The sequence below is a fragment of the Globicephala melas genome, chromosome 7 (genome assembly GCF_963455315.2).
Source record: "Globicephala melas chromosome 7, mGloMel1.2, whole genome shotgun sequence".
Lineage (NCBI taxonomy): Eukaryota > Metazoa > Chordata > Mammalia > Artiodactyla > Delphinidae > Globicephala > Globicephala melas.
This window is the reverse complement of record NC_083320.1, coordinates 24232695-24255988: the sequence shown is the minus strand read 5'-3', so window position 1 is coordinate 24255988 and position 23294 is coordinate 24232695. Positions and strand designations below refer to the sequence as shown.

The 23294-nt window shown below is 36.5% G+C and overlaps 1 long non-coding RNA gene across 1 annotated transcript; it reads left to right on the top strand.

Annotated features, from left to right (window-relative positions):
* Positions 1-4523: 4523 nt before the first annotated feature.
* Positions 4524-7826, top strand: LOC132597592 (uncharacterized). The gene is made up of 3 exons (XR_009564548.1): positions 4524-5497; positions 5869-6936; positions 7698-7826. It is a non-coding gene; the product is annotated as an uncharacterized lncRNA (long non-coding RNA).
* The last annotated feature ends 15468 nt before the right edge of the window (positions 7827-23294 follow it).

Sequence of the window (23294 nt, the reverse complement as noted above, 5' to 3'; positions counted from 1 at the left end):
ATCCTGCATGCATGCTGCAACTAAGAGTTTGCATGCCACAACAAAGATCTCGCATCCTGCAATGAAGATCCCACATGGCGCAACAAAGATCGTGCATGCCGCACGAATACCTTACACAGCCTAGATAAATAAATAAATAAATATATATATATATATATACACATATATATATATATTTTAAAAAGAAAGAAAAAAGAAAATCCCTGATGGACCAGGTAGGATTATCTGGTGGGGTAGCCTATGAGGAATACAATTTAGATCAACTCAATGAGACAGACGAGATTTATATCTTTCAAAACAAGAAATGGAGGTGCAGTTTCAAAGTTTTAAAACGAATTGTGAAATCATTTTAAACAACTGTTCTAAGCAGTAGGAAAGAATAAGCAGAACTAATTGGTGTTTCCTGCCTATAATCTTATGGCTTAATTTACACAGGCACTAGAGCACTAACCTATGGCATAAATTTGACATACAAAATGGTTCAATATGTGCATCCACAACATCCACATGAATATGTTCATGTTACATAAACATATGGAACACATCAAACAAATCCAGAAAAACTTGGAGTTCAAATACCATATTGCGATCTTTTTTTTCTGACCTAAACAAATGTTGCTTATGAACAGCTGGTGAGTGGGTTATTAGGAAGGAAAGTATGGCAAAGGAAATACATGCAAGAAAGTTTTCAAGAGCACACTAAGGAGCACATTCAACCATTTGAATATATCAAATAGTTAACTTGTAAAGAAATGACTCACCTCTTCTTTGTCAGCGTCTGAAGAATTTCCTCAGCACTCAAAGTAGTCTTTTTTTTTTTTTTTTTTGTGGTACGCGGGCCTCTCACTGTTGTGGCCTCTCCCGTTGCGGAGCACAGGCTCCAGACGCGCAGGCTCAGCAGCCATGGCTCACAGGCCCAGCCGCTCCGCGGCATGTGGGATCTTCCCGGACCGGGGCACGAACCCGTGTCCCGTGCATCAGCAGGCGGACTCTCAACCACTGCGCCACCAGGGAAGCTCCTCAAAGTAGTCCTTTTTAATGGCAATAATAGGTACCATTTAGTGAAAACCTACATCATAGACAGCACTAGGCACTTTATAAATATTTATCTTGTTCTCACAGTACCACTCTTTAAAAGTTATGATAAAATGCTTACTTTAGTTTTCAATTTTCAGTGAGAAGACCACAAACTAAGGGACAAATAAAAAAATACTTGATAACATTACTACAGCAATTGCCGGCTGATAGCGTGATCTCAGCTATGCCAATAAAGATACTCTACACCACAGTGGAATAATAAAACTGGGCCATTTTTATTATTCCACAAAAAAACCCCACAGTATGTGTTGTGGTAGGCTGACCCCAAAGTAGTAAGGATCTTAGAAATCATCTGATCTAATGTTTTCATTTTACAGATGGGGCAAGCTAAGGCCCAAAGAGTTTGTGTAACTTGCCCAAAGTCAAACAGTGAGTCAGTGGAGTGAATAAGATTAAGCATTATAGTTTATTAATTAAATCTGAAACGCAGATTATTTTCAATGTAGAATATTGCCCCTAAGGCTAAAATTTCTTCTATTTAAAAAAAGTAATAATTCAGATCTTCAGAAATTGTGTTTTTGCTTTGATTGATTTTTGTTTATTGTGCATGTTTGTGTGTTTGTGTGTGTATTTTGTGTTATGAAGGATTAGAAGTATCACCAAAAGGTCAAAAAGGTCACACATCAGAAAAGATTCTCTTTTCAGTTTTACTGATACATTTGAACAGTTTAAATTTATTGAAATTCTCCTTGAAATCTACATGCTTCAGTCTACATACCAAAGACAAATGATATACTCTTTCTTGCCTATATAATACTGAGTTCCTCAGCCATAAAGGAATACCAAGTGAGGTATGGTTTATTTCTTTTATAGCCAAATGGATAATTTTAAGGCTCATTAAAATTATAATTTCATTTTGAATGGCTGAATGAAGATGGTGGTAGTTTCCCCAGCTGGTTTCTTTCAGCCTCACAGTGTTACCACAAAAGCTTTATTAATTATCTGCTGAGGTTTTCATCATGATAATGTTAATCAAGGAATAACAATTTTGTTTATCAAGAAATACATGAAAGCTATTAATTTGGCCAAATGATTAAAATAAAACAGCAAGAAACTACATTAATATTTATTTATACATAAATGAAGTGGAAGTTAGATGGAAACTTTGAGATGGTTGATATGCTAAAAAACTTTGTTATTCTTCACAATGAAAAAGTTAAAATGTAAGCATCAAATTATCAATGTAACTATTAATTTAGAATTAATCTTATGATAGAATATGGATATTGAGTTTGAGACTTTTTTTCCATGTAATTAAGTAATGTTATAGGCAATATGATGGCAAGCTCTAGAGTTGAGTTACTAAAATAGCATCCTGGTCCCACCAGTTACTTACTATGTGACCTTAGATAAATTACTTGAGCTTCCTATGCATCAATTCCAGGGCAATATTATTAACAATATCATTGATTTGGAGTGTGAATTAAATGTAAAGCATCTAGAATAGTGACTAGAACATAGTAAGCACTCAATAAATGCTGGCTGTAATTATTATTATTAGAATATATTTACTGTTACACATACTAATATCTGCAAGGCTTGTATACGTAGTTTTACAGAGATTATAGTAACAAGTGATCCACAAACCTAATGATGTTTACTTTTACTACAGTAACCCTCATTAAGTTACTAAATCAACAACAGTAAATAATCCAATTTGACTCATTTGTTACTATAATTTTTGCTAATGGCTGCAAGGAAGCTCTTTCTTTTCAACTGGACAAAAGTCCCAACCTCTAGGATACTCCAGCCTCTAGGGTATAACATTATTGAATACATAGATGAGAGTATTGATATGATAAAAATGATACCCTTAATACTACCAGAAGGAATAAATTGTCACATCTTTTCAAGAAGAAAGTTTGGAAACATATGATAATCACCTTTTGACTTAGTAATTTTACTTCCAGGAATCTACTCTGCAAGAGTAGACATGCAGACAATTTACACCCAAAGATACTCATCACTGTAATATATACAATAAAAAAAGTAGAGAAAATCTAAAAATCAAACAAGGCAAATTCCTGAATTAATTAAGATATATCTACGTGATAGAATAATTTGTAGTCATGAATAGATGTATTCATGCGTCGTGAATAGATTTTTTTCATTTCTCTACCTTTAATATTCTCATTATCAATAAATCAATACTGAATACTTCTGTATCCATGGCTCTGTAAAAGGTGTTACAATTAGTAAGAGATAGAAAATCCTGCATCAGATCCCCATTTCCTGCCCCAGAGTATTCTTACTGATTTTAAAGGAATAGGCTTTACAAGTTAGAAAATAATATGGTATAACATATGGTAGGTTTCAAGTAAGTGGCACAATACAACCCTCATTTCATCCCTAAATAATGTGCTTCAATATGATACAGTTAACTTATATGTCTTTTAAAATTAGCCATAGAACACATGTTGTTATCTTATAAAGAATTCCTGGAGAAAAAAATCCTGTCTTGTCCTAATATCCAGAAAACTTATCCATTCCATTAGTGATTGGCAAGTTTTTAATCTCAAAAATATTGTAAACTTCAGAATTAATCAAATTTTCCCTCTTTTAGCTTTTAGCTTTTGGAAAACTTAGAGCCATATATGTGGCCCACTATGGTGGGTATGTATTTTTTGCTTCATCTTTCATCCTACTCTATTATTCCCATCTTTGTTTTCATTAATTTGCCTAGACTTTAATTGGGGCTGCTTTATTTATTTTATATGTCTTTGTAAACCACCTTATATCCTTGCTAAATATACACACACACATATATATATATATATATGTATATACACATTACATACACATTAATAGAAGTAATGCAAGGAATTAGGAGAATGTGTCAGACAGTTTAGGCTAAGTTATGATGTCCTAACAAACTACCTCACTTTTTCAATGGCTCACAAACCAAAAAGGTCAGTACTTGATCATACCACATGTTCATCAGAATAAGCTTCAGTTAGGTTCAATATTGTCTTTATTCTAGGATTCACACTGAAAGAGTAGCCCTGGACTAGTATACTGCAGGTCTCATGGAAGGGGGAAAAGCACAGCTCGTTGAAGCTTCTGCTCATAATTGGTCCATATCACTTTCACACATACTTCTTTGGCCACAGCAAGTAATTTACCAAACCTGATATCAATGGAACAGGGAGGTACTCTTCCCATAGGGAGAGACCACAAATAAATGAATAGCACTATAATCTAGTCCATGGAAGAAGGAATAATTGTGCTTTGAGGTTTTTGAAGATGTCTACAGCTAGAGGACAGGATATATGATGCAAAGTGCTAGATGGCATTCCTCAGTTTCTCTACCTGCAAAATGGGGATGATAACATCTTTATCATGTTGCTTTTAAGAGGGAATGAAATAAAATATGTAAAATATTCAATTAATGTTGGTTCTCATTACTTCATTTTGTAGATCCTTGGGAAGCCAACAGAAGGAGCAGGAAAGTAATCATGTCAAACTGAGCTCTTGTCTTTTGTTTCCAATCATCTTGCATTTACAGTTTCCCCATCTCAATGGATGACTAGTCCATTCTTCTAGTTATTCAGGCAAAATCCCTGCAGTCAACATGATCTCCTCTCTTAAGTTCCACATCCAACCTACCAGTAAATTCTGTCCGCTGTCACTCTGAAACATATTCAGAACCCAACCATTTCCTACCACCTCCACTGCTACCACCTTCACCTGAGCCATCAAAGCTTTTGCCTGCATTACTGCAGTAGCCTCCCAAATACTCTCTCCACTTTACCTTTCCTCCACCAAATTCTGCTCCCAATATCACAGCCAAGTTTTCTGTAAAACACATAAATGAAATCATTCCTTGCTCAGAACCCTTCAATGATTCTGCATTGCACTCAGTAAAGACCACAACCCTTTAAATGAGCTCCAAGGCCCTAAATGAGCTTATTCCCTGTTATCTCTCTGACCTCACTTCCCACTCCTCTCCACTTTGTTCAACCTCTGAACCTTTCCACATTTCAGCCATTCTTTCTATCCCTAGAATGTGCCAAGTACACTCTCACTTTTGGATCATTGCAGGCTCTTCCATGTGCCTGGAGGGCATTATCCACAGATTATCCTTGCCTCCTTCAGAGCTTTGTTCAAATGCCACCACCTCGTAAGACCTCCTGTGGACACCCAATACCTCAGAAATCCTCCCTCACCTTATTCTACTTTGTCATTTTTCATGGCACTTTTCACCTTCTATCATCCTGTATAATGATTTGTTATATCCATTGTTTATCATCTCTCCCTGCTGGAATGTTTGTTCTATGAGAGCAGAGCTCTGCATTTGATTCATGGATGTATCCTGAGCACCTAGAAGAGTACAGCACTCAGTAAACATTTGTTGGATTAAGGAGTGTAATATCGTGAAGATAGTATCTGCAAGACTTAGGTGAGTGACTGGGTGTGGTAGAGGGGATGTAGCACTTAGGGTTGGGGACGAAGGGAGGAAAACAGATACTGCAAGGTTCTTAGCCTGCACTTTTGGAACTCTTTTCTTATGAAAATAGGCCTTGGTGTAGAAATCTACTGAAAAACTATCCATTCAAGGGTAGTTGAATTTTACAACTCAACCAGTCAAATTTATGCCTAACAAAAAATTACCCAATAAAACATGAATTTCATAGTTAAACCAGTTAAGTTTACATAATAGAAAGGACTGATAGATTTACCATGAGGTGTTTAAAAAATAAATAAATAAAACTTGGAGGGGATCACTATGAAAGGACCATGCAGAAATAATTTAACTCTTTTTTTCCCCAGTTTGTGCTCCACTTGGCCTTGGAAGGAGGTGAAGAAATGGCACAATACAGTTAATCTTTAAATAATAAAATATCATATATTCTCCCCTCTCTATAATTTTCTCTCTTCCAAAATGGACAGGTTGGCTAAGGAATGATAAGCAGGATTATTGTGCAGATTAATAATTCATTTACTATTTTACTATATAGGGATATTTAGAATAAGGTATATTATTTAATTAGTACATTAAATTTTATTATATCTACACCATATATATTATATATGTGTGTGGGTATATATATATATATATTATACATATGGTATGGCTCATTAGACTAGTGACAAATAGGGATTAAAAACAAGGGTCTGAAAGACTCAGATAAGAGGGAATGTGAAAGCATCTTAAAGGTAGTTGCCATGTTTTATACTGCTATACTGTTATCTGCATCAAACACAGGGCAACATACATAGTAAGAGTTTGGAAGTTATTTGTTGATAGATTAAACAAGAGACGAATTACTTGTAGTTTAAATACCAGCTATACTGTAGACTTGGCTTGAAGGCCAGATGTGCTCAGAGAGACCCTAAATCATTAATCTAGAAAACTGCAGAAGACTAGCTTTATTAGAGCATAAGTATCTTTTTCTTTTTTTATTAGTCACAGCAATTCTTTCTAGAGCATAGCTTGCAAAGGGCATTATGTTAATCAAAGTCCTGGAAGAAAACATATTGAAACTTGCTAATTGAAGAGAGTTTAATAAAAAGGATTAATTTGAAGGTGTGGATAGGGTTTACAGGAAGAGATACAGCAAGTGATAGTGCAGTCTCCCAGGGGAGCTATCCCCACACTTTCCTCCACCACACCCCCACCCCCAGCCTGGGCCTAAAGGATCTGAGGATGGAGCAGTTACTGAAACCTGGAGAAAATAATTCTATGGTGAAGGCCACTTGTCAGGAGTTGCAGCAAATTGCCTGAAGATATAAATACCCTGACTAAATCCAACTGGAAGCCAGGGGCAAGAGAACCCATGGAAGTAGTCCATGGAGGTCCACCTCCCAGGGCACAGGACAGCCAGGAGAAGAAAGAAGGTAAACTGAATTGAAAAATGGAAAACATCAAGCACAGGTACAAATCACTCACTCCACTAAATGTGGTAAGAAGCAGATGTCACAGCAATTCCTATACTAATGAATAAAGCAAATTAGAATCATGTTTCCTTGACATATGCAAATGAACACTGACTTCATTGGGAATTGTGTATTTAGTCTCTAGAAAAATTTTATATACACAAAAAATACATATTTTATTATGTTAATAGATTATAGAAATAGGTAAAATATGATCAATTGGAAGTCAAATGAATAAATCTTTTAAAAATTTTATACTGGAAATAGATTTTGAAACTTTCTTCTATGAATTGCTTACCATTTTTGCACTTCTACAAAAATACCATTCCCATTAATATTATATGAATATTTTATGGCTAATTTCACAATTACAGTTCCACTAATATGTTGCTTATAATGTTTTCCATTCACAAAATTCATTTTTGTGAAGTACATTGATCTATTTTAATTTTACATTGTATGATATAAAACCTTTCTATTTGCTTTATAATCACCAGACTTTTATCCATTTTATTTGTCAACCTGTTAAGTATCGTTTGACTCACTGACAGCTTCAATTCCTCCTCAAAGTTTATTCCTTAGTTTTGTTACTATAGAAGTCTCATTCTATGAAGTGTGCTGATAAAAATATAGTGACTGCACATATACTTAAAAATAAAAACTACCGTTTAAATTGTCTTTGGTAATTTGTCATTTTCTCCCTTCTATGGTCTGTACTGCAGGAGCTAAAAAATTGGAGCTAAATTTCCAAGTATCCCTGCCATTAGAATCCATCAGTGAGAGTCTCTTGCATGGGATTCTGAAGGTAAAAGAGAAACAAAACACAAAACTATTGTTTCTCCAAGTTGAGCAGCTGTGACCATCACTGGTATTTCCTATGGATCCTGCAATCTCTGGACTGCGAGAAATGAACACAGATTTAGAAGCAGGATTTCTGACTTTAAATCCTCCTACCTTTCCTATGGATTTATAAGCAAGCACCTAATTTACTGTTAATAAATACTGCTCTACAAATATACGTTCTTGCTTGAAACACTTCAAGTTGTTTCTGTTTTCCTGACCCGATATGAACAGACACAAAATTTGGCTTAAAAAGGGAGAGGGCCACTGCCAAACAATAACTAAAAATATGTAGCACTGCTTGTTGGATGGGTAATAGGAGGTGAAGAAATTATCAGAGAGCCTGCAAATACGGATATGCAATAGAAAAAATATTTGGGTAAACTGTCACATGAGATAATTTGGAAGGTGTACCCACTGAACACCTCCATAGAGAAGACCATGAATCTAGAGAACAATGGTGTGCAGAAAAGAGTTAAAACAGCAGAACAAAGATTGCTACCCTTAGAAAAGCCTGCTTGCAAAGTTGGCCCCAGGCTGGTGTCTGAAAACTTAGATTTCAAGGAGGGTCCTTCTCACCATAAGAATGGCTTGCTGTGCCTAAAATATTTGTGAAGCAATATGGTTTATGCTAAATACCTGCTTTCCTTCTGGGAGACTGAAACTTTGGTACGTGCTAGGCAGAAGGTGCTTACATGACCAGTTCCCAGTGAAAATCCTAGGCAATTAGTTGCTAATGAGCTTCCCTGCTAGACAACGTTTCACATGGATTATCACAGCTTGCTGAGGGAGTTAAGCACATCCTATGTGAATCCACTGGAACAGGGCTCTTGGAAGCTTTACCTGGTTTCCTCCAGACTTTACACCATATGCCTTTTTTCTTCCCTGATTTGGCTTTGTACCCTTTTGCTGTAGTAAATCATAGCCATGAGTATGACTATATCCTGAGTCCCATTAATCCTCCTAGTAAGTCATCTAAGCTGAGGAGTCTTGGAAATTGCCAACACAAATGGGAAATCAAGTTCCTCCCAGATTGTGTAACAGGGGCCTAATTAAGAAATTTCCCTCATTCCTAAGGTACAGAGTCTTCATGCGTCCTACCCAGCTGACTGAATCACCTCCCTGGTTATGGACCAGTGACTGCTATGTGTCTCCCATTCTTCTCCTTTCTGAATGGGCAATTTTACTGTAGTTGTCTTGTGTCTGCTCCACCATGGAGAACTGTATAGGTGTCTTGTCTATCAGCCTCTAACCCACCCTCCTATATAGTATCTTCTTTGTGATGTCGTCCTGAGGCTCTGAAAACCACATTTCTGCTTTGCCAGCTTGTCCCCTGTCAATGCTATGCCCAAAGGGGATACTTGTGGCAGCCCAGAAGGCTGGAAAAGAAAGAAGAGACACTATACTTCCCGTTTGTTCTTGTTTGTGTCTGTGCCACACCAGCCGCACTGGAAGTGGCAGTTCATTTCAGTAGCAGCAGTTGAATCCACTTTGCAGTTTTCTCCAATCCCCACAGAACCAGCTTCATTGCAGCTCCTCAGAGGCATCAACACCAGTGGAGCAATGTCCCTTCCTCAGAGGTTGGGGTCCCAGCCCTATAGAGCACCTTCCTCCAAATTTAGAGATACCAGCAGTGGTTGATCAGCAACTCTTTTATGAATTCTACATTTCAGCTTCACAGAGTCTCTTCTCCAAGCTTCTAAATGTTAATAATTCAAACCTCTTCCCTTTACTCCCTATGTCCTAGTGGTGGTAGCTACAACTTTCTGTGACCTCTTAGAATTCTTATTTTGACTCCGTTTTTCAAGGACCAGTTATTAACACTTTGTATTAAATCCTCTTTTAAAATAGCTGATGTGATCTCTGACTCCTGATTGCATCCTGTTTGTGGCAGGTGTGGGGGGGAGGCAGTAAAGTGGGGAAGGTAACAATTTGTCTTACAGTTCATAGGTCACCTGACCATGAAATGCCCCACCCAGACTTAATGAAGAACACTGCATCATCTAGAGACCCTGGGCTACCAGCCTGCTGCAGTGATTGGAAAGAACTTTCTGTTGTCTCTCTTGGAGAGTGTGTAAGCTTCAAATGTGGCAGGAAGTGTGAAATGGGTGTTAGGTGGACAGAAGGGCAGACTGTGGCAGAGACCATTTAGCTGTTCACCAAACTTGTTCCCCTTTCCTCCTAGGTAAATAGCTAAATTACAGTTTCCAGAGACTTTGCTTTTAGGTGTGGTCACATGATGGCTCTGGCTCAAACTGGGTGGCTTAACCAAGAGTAATTTATTGTCTCCCAGTTCTAGAGGCTAGAAGTCTAAGACCAAGGTGTTAACAGGGTTGGTTCCTTCTGAGGGCTGGGAGGGAGAAGCTATTCCATGCCTCTCTCCTAGCTTCTGCTGATTGGGACAATCTTTGGCATTCCTTGACTTGTAGAGGCATTACTCTGATCTCTGATGTCTGAATTCATGTTGACATAGTATTCCCCCTCGTTGTATATCTGTCTCCAAATCCCCCCTTTTCATAAGGACGTCAGTCATATTGGATTAGTTAACTATGTCTACAATGACCCTATTTCCAAATAAGGTCACATTCAGAGATAGTGCAGGTTAAGATTCACCATGTGAATTTTAGGGGGACACGATTCAACCAATAACACTGACGACAAAATGTAGTGTGATGTATACCACTCCCAGGTTGGGCCCATAAAAACACCCATATTATATATGCTCTCTTTCCCATGCCTTCCTCTTAGATATCAAGCTCTAGGGACCTTGAAATCCACATACTGAAGAAGCCTGGCACCTTGAGTGATGTATAGAGCAGAACCCCAAATGCCACCTCATCCTTATGCTGACTGGACTCTTTGTGAGTGAGAAACATCTGCTACGTTGAGACACAGAGGTTTCTGCAGCTATCTGTTATAGCAGCTAGCATTACCTTAGCTAACACAACTACTTTGTTGAAAGTAAGTACTCTTTAAAAAGAGTATCATTATTCCACCTAGACTTTTATCTACACTTCTGGGACAGCACTTTAATAGAATAGTTACCTTATATATGCCTAATCTTCCTCTAAGCAAAGAGCTCCCAGAGGGTAGGATTTATGCTTCATTTTTTGTCTCCTACACTGTCTAGCACAAGTTTTTGAATTAGCACTGAAAAATATTTGTTCAGTTGAATAAAGGAAAATAAACGTCCAAGCAAACAGGGAAATTATATTAATACAGAGTCCATATGCATTGATTCATTGTGATTGTCAAAATTCTTAACTAATCAATTTAAACAATTTTCTTTAAAGTAAACCTATGCATTTTAATGAAATTTTCCATTCAGAAGAGTGAAGATGATTCATGCCTAGAAAGCCTAAGGAAAATGATTCTAAAGAATTTCACCTGGTCATCAGACCACAAAGCTGATGCAGTCATTGAGAATATTTAACACTGAAAGGGGGACAGACACGTGCACAGACCCAAAAGTCACAGAACATAAGCCAGAGAATCAAACGACAGATTTCTTGAGTAAATAGAAAAAAAGAAATATTATGGACATTTGTAGAAAAGCACTGGTGAAATTTCCTGAAGGAAAAAGTATGTCTAAACTGCAGTTGTTTCTGAACTTAAAAGTAAACTGTCAGTTCTTCAAACTAGTGGTTACCAGTCAGGAGAGGAAAGCAGGGAGGGGCAAGACAAGGGTAGGGGATCAAGAGGTACAAACTATTAGGTATAAAATAAGCATTAAGAGGCACAAACTATTAGGTATAAAATGAGCTATATTGTACAACATGGGGAATATAGCAAATATCTTACAATAACTATAAATGGAATATAACCTTTAAAATTGTGAGTCACTATATTTTATACCAGTCACATATAATATTACATATCAACTATAGTTCAAAAAAATTTTTTAATAAATAAACTGTCAGTTCTTAGTGAGAGTTTGATATTGAGAAGCACTAAAAAAAGTCACTAAAAACACTATTCTCTGTATGAGTAAGGATTAGATTTTACAGTCATCTGAAAAAGTAAAAATTCCAGAAATTTTGGCAAAGGGAAAGATATTGTATTTCTCCATAAATTAGCATATTGAAAATACCTTCAGGAACTTCTCAGCTTTATGTATGAAAAAAAATGGTTGAAGTGAAAACCAACTTGAACCCCTGTATTTCTAGAGAATGCAAGAACGCTATTTTAATACATTATATAGTTAGCTGCTAGCAGGTCAGCATAAATCAACCATTTGTTTTGAGTATTCCAGGTACTTAGAAAGAGAAATGTGTTTAAAGTCATCAAATTTACTAATCTAAGACATTTTTCCCTGGTTATCTGGTGAAATGCAGTACTAATTGGAAGACTCATGTTGGCCTTCCACTATGTAATCATGGGTTTTCAACACAAATCTAGGAAATTGAGTTTCTGAAAATAGAATAATAGAATGATGTCTTTCGTTCAGATAGATAATGTTGACAGGAATGACTTTCCAGGTAACCATTTTGATGGAAATTACTGAATTGCACCCAAGCTAAGAAATTGAAAAAAAAAATTCATTTGCCACAATATAAGTTAATATTTATTTGTGATAATAGTACAAAAATAAGGATGATAAGGTACAAGAAAAAGAGAAAAAAATGTTGAATGTAAAATATCAATAGCGTACTTTTAGAAAATAATTTTAAAAGATAGGGAATTGAATGTGAATACATGGAAATTATATAGATTTAAATGCAATAGTATAATTTAGATACAGGAAGTACAACACTATATCTGGAAGGCAGAGTTACTATTCTTTCTCTTAATTGGGCAAACCAGAGTTACCATCTTATCTCCTTTTGAAATGAAAGAAATCCCAGGAGCTGAACCCATAGGAGTCAGCAAATATTTATTCAGTATTCACAGGAAATGAAATGTTAGAAGGGACTTTGGAGAAAGAAGATTCTTTATGAAAGGGAATAATCCAGCTGGCTCTAGATTCCTGAAATTATCAAAACAAACTACCTCAATAAATAAATTTAAGTAAAGTTCAGTAAAAATTTTTATGGACAATTTCAGCATGTAAGAGACCTTCTGCAAGTCACTTAAGCTCTCTGAATCTCAACTTTCCTTTCTGTGAAAGGGGAAAATAATGGCTAATTGCTGGAACCCGTGAAAAGTATAGGAGCGAATATATGCACATCCTCCAGAATATCTTCCAGCTAACACTTTCTTTGTAGAATGCCTTTTGGTTTAGAGTACACAAATTTCATGGAATGTACGTATTTCTCAAGATAATGCTTTTGGCTGATGTTTACAAAGAAACAATGTAATGCTCAAAACTCACTACACTTTTAACAAAATAATGTGTAGGAAATATCTCTAATTACCTTCCAAATACAATTGTTAGACCATCAAAATCACATTGAGACCTTTTGAAAACAAGGTGTCAACAAAGGAAATATATAGTATGCTTCCAAACACATAAACAACTGTATGGGAAACAATATATTGATTGATGATCAATAATTGACAGTTTAATTATTTTGCTTCTTAACATGGTGTGTGTAACTCACACATAGGCAGTTTACTTTGTCTTCTTTACCTTTTAAGAAACTGAATGGGGGCTATGAGTGGAAAAGAAACACCTTAAAATATTTCACATTTTTAAAGAAAGGGGAATAGTCTACCAGTCAGTACTATTGTACAGAGTATCAGATTTTCATGATTTTGTCACTGACACCAAGCAGGTGATGACTATATATCCAACATAACTGCCACTTAGTAGGGGATCAAAATATGTAAAGAATCTTATAATAAACCATGATAAGAAAGAGAAACCAGATCCTTTATCACTATATATTTTTGAGAATGTTGCTGTTAAACACAGTATAATAAAATACTTATCTACCAGAACTGTCATTAAAAGAAGTTCATACTCAGAATTACAATATCACTATTTTAAATCAAATATACATATTTAAAACCTATTTTTGATTGTTAAAAAGTTTTACTTTGTCAGAAATGTTTTAAACTGTTTTCAATATTTTTTGATAGATGTGTATAAAATACAAACACATGTGCTCTTTTAATTGTCTGGAAAGAGTTTGTATTCATGCAGAGCTGCCACATTTTCATTTAAGACTTCCAATCTGTTGCCAAATTTTATTATTCTTTTGTATCTGCTGTGATTGCCAAGCATCATATCAATAAACAGATACTCTCTTAGAGAGAACCATACAGTGCTAAGAAAAATGAAGAAGCTAAACAGGGTCTCTGAGGATGCAACCACATTACAGTAGTTTTCTATTTTTGTGGAGATGCTAAGGACCATTTATTATTTAGGTTATAACTCCATTCACTTATTTGTGAATACCTCAAGAAGTATTTTGTGATATTTAATCTATTTGTAATATTTAACAATACTGATATTAAGGAACAGTGGTTAAGTTTTGAGCCATCTATATTTGAATTAATTTCTGATTATTTTTAATAACTAAAAATCAGATATTTTTCTTTTCTGTACAGATAACATTTTTATTTAAAACTCTTATGAAAGTAATATGAAGAAACATAGCTTGAAACATATCCAATGAAAGGAAAGCAGAAGTAGAAATGTGTCCTTAAGAGATAAAAGATTATAGTCAGTTGCAGTATGAACTCCAATATATTATTTTATAAGCCCCAATATTCTGCTCAGTCATCTCTACTCTCTCTCTCCATTGGTATAATTATCTTTCTGCTTAAAATTGGCCATTTTGAAGTAATAGAAATAAATGATAGAATTTTAGAAATGATATGTCACTTAGAGACTATTGAGGTAAAATTTTTATTCATCTCTATATTCCCAGAATGTATTCCCAAGTTCCCATAGTAGGCATTCAAAGCATATTTTTGTATAAATATATCAACCAATCTAGCCCACTGTTTCCCAACTTTTTTCACATTATAGAATACATGGGAAAAGATCATTTTGTATGGCACTCTTGGGTAAATGGAGCAGGCTACTTAAAGCAAAAGGTCACTGGCCCAAAGACTCTGGCCAGCCTAGGTGTTGTCCTGCTGCCTTGAGTGGCAGCACAGGGACTGGAAGCCAAATGTACTGAATTGAGATCCACTGGACGATGCCAATCCCAGCTACCCTGAAAAAAAATAATACCACTTCCAAATCAGGCTAAAGTTCTAAAGCCTAGCTCTTAATTTGTTCTGAAGAAAACTTCATCAGAAACACTTGAATAAGGTGTCTTTTTTCCAAAATAGTATTTTTAAAGTTACATATTTGTTTTGTTTTCCTGTAGAAATGAGTCTTAATTACACCCAAATATATATGTAGCAATAACATGAAATCAGAGACAATCTCTGGCATTTGCTTGTAGATGCTATATTGCCTTTGATATCTCCGTAGCCTATAGAGGTACATGACTACTATTTGACTTTTGGCTATCTGGTACACTATCTAGATGTTTGATGAGATTCTGCTTTCATACCCCAGGGTCATTTTCAAGACTTTAAGTAATTACCCATATTAAGTAATTCATCCTGTGCTCCATGATTTCCTTAGCACTAAATTCTGGGTCCTCACTGGATTTAAAATGGAAAGAAAGACAATAAATGGGTGGGAAAATAACACTTTTGGAAGTCTATGCAGCATGAGTGCCTTTTATCTTCTATCTTCTTTGCTCCATTAAGGATGAAACACCTCTTTAGGGCAATAATCTTGGGCTGAAATATTTCATGTTCTCTTTGGAATATTTTTGTCCAATTATCAGAAACATCAATTTATCAGCCAAATAAACAAGTTCCCTTGGTTAATATTCATCCTACTTCATTGATGAACAAGGTATAAGTCATCATTACCCTGAAAAGACTCTTAACATAAGGGTGTTCCCTGTATTATGTTAACATTTAAATGCGCTTCCTTCATAGAATCATCAAAGACAAAATCAACACCAAAAAATGCTGTCAAGCTTGCTCAGCAATCGTGAAATTACATGTGCGTGTATGGAGTGCAGCTCTTACATAACAGGAAATTATCTATCAACTATAACAACAGAATATTGTGGCAAGTGTGGGAATAAAGTGAATATAAACTAGCCTGTGAAGGGAAAAATATATTCATTAAAGAACCAGTGGAACATCTCGGATCAGCAAAGTTCTGACGCACATTGCAAAAGAGACCTTCCTAATTCTCATACTACATCCTTCTTCCTGGGTCACTAAAAATCAAATCGAGTAGATCTTCCAAGGACTTAATAGAGCATCTCATTTCTTTATTTAATAAATAACACTGGATATCTACTAATTATTTCAAGATCTATTAAAAAACAAAGTTTATGCCTTCATAGAATTTGCATTCTAAATATACAAAATGCCTGAAAATGCTATGAAGAAAAAAAAGAGGGGAGAGATAGAATGATGGAGTCAAGGTACATTTTTCGATGGGGTAGCCAAGGAAGATCTCCTTACAAGGGGGAAGTTTGAGGATCAAAGAGAAGGTATAAAATGACTGCCTGGGGAACTGAACTGGTAGAAGCAGGAAGGTTACTGAACAACACTGAGGAACCACCTCAAATCTGTGATCATTTTAAACTGTAACCAGTCAGTATGGCCATGGATTATTCTCTAGCTACACAGAGCTGCTCAGGTACAGGTGGAGAACAGGCAGAAAGATGGATTTCATCAGGTTTGGGGCAAGAACTTCAGGAGAAAGAAGCAAGGGAGCTGAGGGTGATTTCTATGACTGATCTTAGAACCTGACACAATGAAATGAGGTTGGGATGGTATGATGGAGAGTGAAAAGGAGATTGGGCAACGGTTTAAAACTCCTGGTGTGGTTGAAGTGAACTTGGAGTATTGCCTAGAGAGCTGAAAGATAACTTGAATTCTGTGCCAGAAAAGGCCTTGAGAAAGTCAGAAACTCATGCTAACTAAACATGGCAATAAAGTCTTTCTCCTGAGGGCCTAGTCAAGCTCTCAGGAGAAACAAGCAAACAAAAGAAACAAACCCAAAAAATAACTGCTTTATCCAGAGAAACCCAACCATGATCATTGCTTTTTGTCTCCTAGTGACTGGTGTTGGTGAGTTTAAAATACATATGTAACAGCCTCACGCTGCTAGAAACTGAAATCAAAACTTTACATTTTGGGCTTCCCTGGTGGCGCAGTGGTTGAGAGTCCGCCTGCCGATGCAGGGGACGCGGCTTCGTGCCCCGCGGTCCGGGAGGATCCCACATGCCGCGGAGCGGCTGGGCCCGTGAGCCATGGCCACTGAGCCTGCGCGTCTGAAGCCTGTGCTCCGCAACGGGAGAGGCCACAACAGTGAGAGGCCCGCGTACCACAAAAACTTTAATTTTGATTGATTTCCAGGTGAAATTCAACAGTGAACCAAACTAAAATATTCCATTTATCTGCATTCTTGACACAGATAATTTTTCTAGGTGAGTTACTTTCTTTTTTTTCCTAATCCTGATGGTTGGAACTTCTTAACCGGACTAAAAACTCATTGCCTGTTCTACATCACCTACCAAAATCACCTTTTTCTGTGATTATTCGATCCTAACAGTGGCAGTTTGCTTTCTCTCTCCTTTTCCTTCTTGTATACTTTAAGTCCCTTCTCAAATTTCATGTTTTGAAAGATAATTGCAATGTCTAGATTTTCTCAGCAAGTGGGGGAGTGACTCTGAAACTACTGAATAAAAATTACATATGCCTTCTCGACCTTTAATTACGGTTCTGAATATAAAGATTTATGTAAGTATTCTCAAGTTGAGTGAGATACGTAAGTACATTGTAATGACAGTGAGTCAGCTCACCACACCTCCCCTCGAAAGCTACTTTGAAATTAGATGTTCTTCCAAAAATTGGACGGATGTTCTGCTCATTATGGATGAGACTAACTAAACATATGAGTGCAGGGTTCTATGTACTCCAATCACAGTGGGTTAAGTCTCATCAGAGAGTATGATATAATTGTAGCCGAAAAAGATGTGCTCTAATCAGTGCATTATTTCAGGCCTAAAGAAAAACTATGTAACAGAGAGATATACCCTGGAACCCCAGCAGTGACTCTCACCACCCCCCAACCGCCTGCCCTGTTGCAATATCTGACAGCAAAACAGTGGAAATTTACCCTGAATTTAAAAGGCAAACACTAAAAGCAAACACACATATAAGATAAAAGAATTAAGGCCCCAACTACCTTGTATACATAGTTGCAGTGGTGGTCTCCTTCACCTTTTATGAGAAGCCTCTGTACCCCTGCAGAACAAAGCTAGTCCTAATGAAGCCTTTTCCATTTTACAAAAGTAAACCTATGCTAGTTTTTATAAAATATTTTTTATGATAAAACAAAACAATGTATAGAAACAATAGAAAATCATATAGTAGGCACGTAGGCATCCACTATCGGGACTGACGTGACCTTTTTGTGCTCCTTTATCTCCCTCTCATTCTCCCTCTCTTTCTCTCCCCCGAACCCTACTACCCTTTCTCTCCTCTCTTTTTCCTCTCCCTAAAATTGAATCCTGGGACTTCCCTGGTGGTCCAGTGGTTAAGACTTCACCTTCCAATGCAGGGGGTTGCAGATTCGATCCCTGGTCGGGGAGCTAAGATCCCATATGCCTCCCGGCCAAAAAACCAAAACATGAAACAGAATATTGTAACAAATTCAATAAAGACTTTAAAAATGGTCCACATAAAAAAAAAAAATCTTAAAAAAAATAAATAAATAAAGTCTTCTTCTCTCTCCTTGCAAATATGGCCATCCTCTTTCCCTCTGTTTCCATTTTCCATACTCAGAAATAGTCTCCTCCACCCCAAGGTTGTTATCCATTATTCCTCTGTTATGTTTTTGTTCATTTACTACTTATGGATTACTCCATAAACAATTCGACCTATTGTTTCGTGTGTTTTTCAAATATGATCAATTATATCAGATTGTATGTATCCTTTTGCAACTTAACATATTATTTTTGAGATACACGTACACATATTATAGAAATATATAAAAGTGCTATGGACTGAATGTTTATGTCCCCGCAAATTTGTATGTCAAAGTCCTATAGTCCGCAGTGTGATAGTATTTGGAGGCATAGCCTTTGAGAGTTAATTGGATTTATATGAGGTCATGAGAGTGGAGCCCCCATTGCAGGATTAGTGCATTTATAAGGAGAGACCAGGGAGCTTGTCCTCTCTCTTCATCATGTGAGAATACAGCAGGAAGGCAGCTATCTCCAAACTAGGAGGAAAGTTCTCATCAGACCCCAAATTTGCCGGCACCTTGATCTTAGACTTCCCAACCTTTAGAACTGTGAGAGATAAATGTTGTTGTTTCAGCCACCACTAGTATTTTGTTACAGCAGCTTGAACTAACACAGAGAGGAACACATTTCTATCGAATTCATTCATTCTAACTGCTGTAGTATAATATTCCACCTTATGAACAAATCACCCTGTGTTCGCTCATTCCTTTTTGAGAAGGGGTGCCAGGTTTGGCATTCTACTTCTTATGGACAATAATGTTAGTTCCACATTTTTACTCTTATAAACAATGTCATAGTAAACATCCCTGAACCCATGAATAAATTGGTTGAAGACAGACACCAGAAGAGAAACTGCTGGGTTGAAGTAAATGAATATCCCCCTATATTAAGTATCATTAAATGCTGGATTTAAGTGTATGAACATCTTCTTATACTTGGTATTCTAAAATTGCTCTCAAAAGGGTTTGTAATTGATACTCTAACAGCAAAGCTAAGGGTTCCTGTTTCCCCCCATCTTGACTAATATGGTTATTATTATTAAATTTTCCATTCTGTTGGAAATGAAAGGGTATCTCATTGTTGTTTTACTTTGCATTCCCTTGGCTGTTAGTGAAGTCCAGCACGACACTTACCTAAGCAATGTATTAAGTACTTCTATAGAGTAGTTACATGGGATGGCACATCAGGATATTATGCTTCTCCTGTTGTTTCATTATGTGAGCACTACGAATGGTTCCGGGTAGAGGAGAGAGATGGTCATAGTCTCTGAACTCCAAGTCTTAGGGGATGTTGACTAAATGAGAACCTGAAGAAAGGAATGAAAATTTAGTTGTGAAGAGTACCTCAATTCCCCTAACAACCTCAAAGGGCTTGCATGACCATGTGAATGGTCTTTAATACATTTAATTTCCAGGTTGTACAGAAGTGAACTATTACAGCTGTCTTGCTTGTACAACAAAGACTAATAATTAACTCATAGCTACATATGGGTGACAATAAGCCTGATGTTACCTAGAGATTCCTGAAGAGGACAATGGGCTTTTACAGTTTATCAAGGCACGGCATAAACTAGGCTGTTGATCTATATCAGTTACCATCAAGCCCCTGCCTCGGGCTCCAGCTCAATTCTGAAGAATTTCCTTTCTCATTAAAGTCAGCAAGTATGTATGATGTAGGAACATGGAATGGACTCCCCTCGTGCATCAAAGCAAATCTTCTTAGCTTCACGTCTTATTTTAGCCACTGCCACAGAAACCAGGTGTGTAACAGAGGGGCAACCCGACCACATCTTACATCAGGCTTAGATGGGGGGGTTCTTTAGCTTTCATCCAGCCAGGGGTTTCTTTGATACCACGTTGTGGGACACCTGAGGGAACCCACTTCTTACGCATGCACTCGCATCTTGGAATGCAGACGAGATGACGATTTATGGGGCAGCGCTCGACCAATGGGGATGGGATCCAATGGATAAATGCTTCTCTCTTTCTTTCCCCAGGTGAACTCTCTTGACACATACTTTATAAGGATCTAGGAACTAGTCTTATCTTTAAGGTAGATAAACGTTGGGGAATCCAGCAAAGCCAACTATGAAGGTGATGCAAGTGAGATAAGAAGAAAACCAGGAGAGGGAAAGGAATCATTGTGGGAGCAAATGCTTAAGGAGGTAGGAATGAGATGCAGTACATAAGTGGAGGGGATGGCTATAGATTGGAACAGGGGAGTGCGTCCATTGTATGACGATGAACGTTAAAATGTATGAGGTAAATATGGTGGCAGAAGGATAATGTTCTCTTCTGATTTCATTAATGCATTCAGGAAAATTTAAAGTATTGTCATCATCTAAGGGGTAGAAGAAGAGGTGAGGTTTTCAAAGTTTGAGAAGAGAAAACATGTGTAATAGTTGATGAGAAACAGAAGTCCTAGAGAGGGAGTGAAGTGATTAGGGAAAGAAGTAGAATTAGTGGCAACATCTACCTTCTTGATTTATTTCCCATGCACTATCCAATTTAAAAAAGACATTTTCATAATTATTACAATTTTAAATCCTGCATTCTTAGAACATATTAGGCTACTGCAGTGGTTCTCAAAGTGAGAACCCTGGACCAGCACATCAACATCACCTGGAAACTGGTTAGAAATGAAAATACTGAGGTCTTCCCTAGATCTTCTGAATTTGAAACTGTGGGGTGGGGTCCAGCAATCTGTGTTTTTAAAAGCCCTCCAGGGGATTCTTATGAGAGCTAAAAGTCAGAATCCACTAGCTACCGTATGTCCTTACTCAATTTACCTTTACACAACTTAACTGTGTATATTTGATTTATAAAAGTATTCTTTTATAATAAAAATGCTACAAGATGAACACAAACTTTCTTTTTAGAGTATGTTAATATCTAGAGCCGCCCACTTTCTTTAAATTATAAAGTCAAAATATTTAATAGAACACCAACGATACTACTTTTCAACCAAAGCTATTATAACTACTATGATTTGAGTTTGAGGCATTCCAAAATCTTATAAAATGTAAAAACATTTTTTCTATATGTGTTAACTGATGTACAGCCTAATTTCCTTATTGCATTTTTAAGAACTGACAGCTGTTGCTTCACATTAGATCACAATATTGGAATTAATTCTGGATGTTAATGAGGCATACATTTGCCCAGATTTTACACTGATATTTTATATTGGAATTGAAATGAATTTATTTTAAAAAATGATGATACTGAACATTTCCTTCTATTATTTGACCTTTTGTTATGCTAAATTACTAACCAATTTATATGTGTTTTCAATGCCATCAATATGCTTAAGAACAAAAACACTTTTAAAGATAATTAGGCACATTCTACAACATAAAAAGAACTGTAAAGTAAATAAGACATTTTTATTACCATTGAAATGCATGTTGAAAAGAATCTTTATTTCAATAGCTTGACACTTAAAGGCATAATAAAGGTGCAGCTCTATTATCAGTAGTTACTGATGAGAAACACAAAAGTATATGAATCTAAAATACCCGTTTTATCAATCTCAATAAAGTGGTTTCAATGTGGGAGTTATTTGGCTACTACATAGATTATCTTGAACATAATATACAGCATACAAAAGAGTTCTGCCAAGAGCACCTCCCACGGTGCACTGTAAGGAAATGCCCCCTGTATTTGGTCAGTAATGAAAAAAACAAAATAGTGCTTGATATCACAACATCATCAATGATTCCCAATTTCTTACCATCTGGGGACTGCTACAACCTAGTCTATCTCCTTCAGTGTCTGATGCCCACTCAGGAATTATTTGCCACACATTGTAGGGAAGTCATCGTCAACATAATCATCGTAAAGATATATTAAATATTGATTTCTGTACAAAATGAATAAAAGAGACATGTTTTTTGTCTTCTTTGAGTAAAACAAAAATGAGGACTTTTCACTGCATTTTGCTGGGCTTTGTTTCATATTATTCCTGTGTTCCTCTTTTTTTTTTTTTTTTTTTGGTCTAACTGTTTTTATGACATTCTAACATAAAATAAAGTTTAAAAAAGACCAGGATGATCTGACACAATATCTGATTTGCTACAAAATACTCCTGTGGTGGGCATGGAGCAGAAATGGGAGGATATAAATGAAATAAGATTTGACATTTATTGATAACTGTTGAACCTGGATCAATGGGTCCATAGAGGTTCGTTGCTCTTTTCTTACTACTGAATATGTTTGAAATTTTCCACAAGAAAAAGTGAAAACCAACTTTAATCACATTTAATTTTGTTTGGGAATTAAGAACTTTAATGCAATCTTTGAAATAACTGGAGGCATACTGGAGTGTTGCAAAACAAAGATTGAGAATTAATGTTGAAGCTTGTGGGACAAATTTTCACAGTAAGAATTTTTAAAAATATCTTTCTAGAGATTGATAGGGAAACAGCACCAATTTTCTCATCACTTTCAATTGGTGGTAATTATGAATAATTCCCAAGTCTCTCCAGGGTGTTTCTGGTGTGATTTGACATCTGAACTGAACCCAGTCTCAGATACAGCCGGTTACCATGGAAAACAGCTCAGCTCCAGCCTGAGATTTTGCTGTCTACACAGGCATGGTCTTAGACAAGGCATGGGTGGGTATAAAGCATAGTGGAATGAGATGACAGAATTTTGAGAGAGAAATACACCAACGAGCTCAATAACTGGATGAAATCACAGAGCTTTCACAGGTATCCTACAAAAGCGTACTGTACACAGACTTCAGCGACAGCAG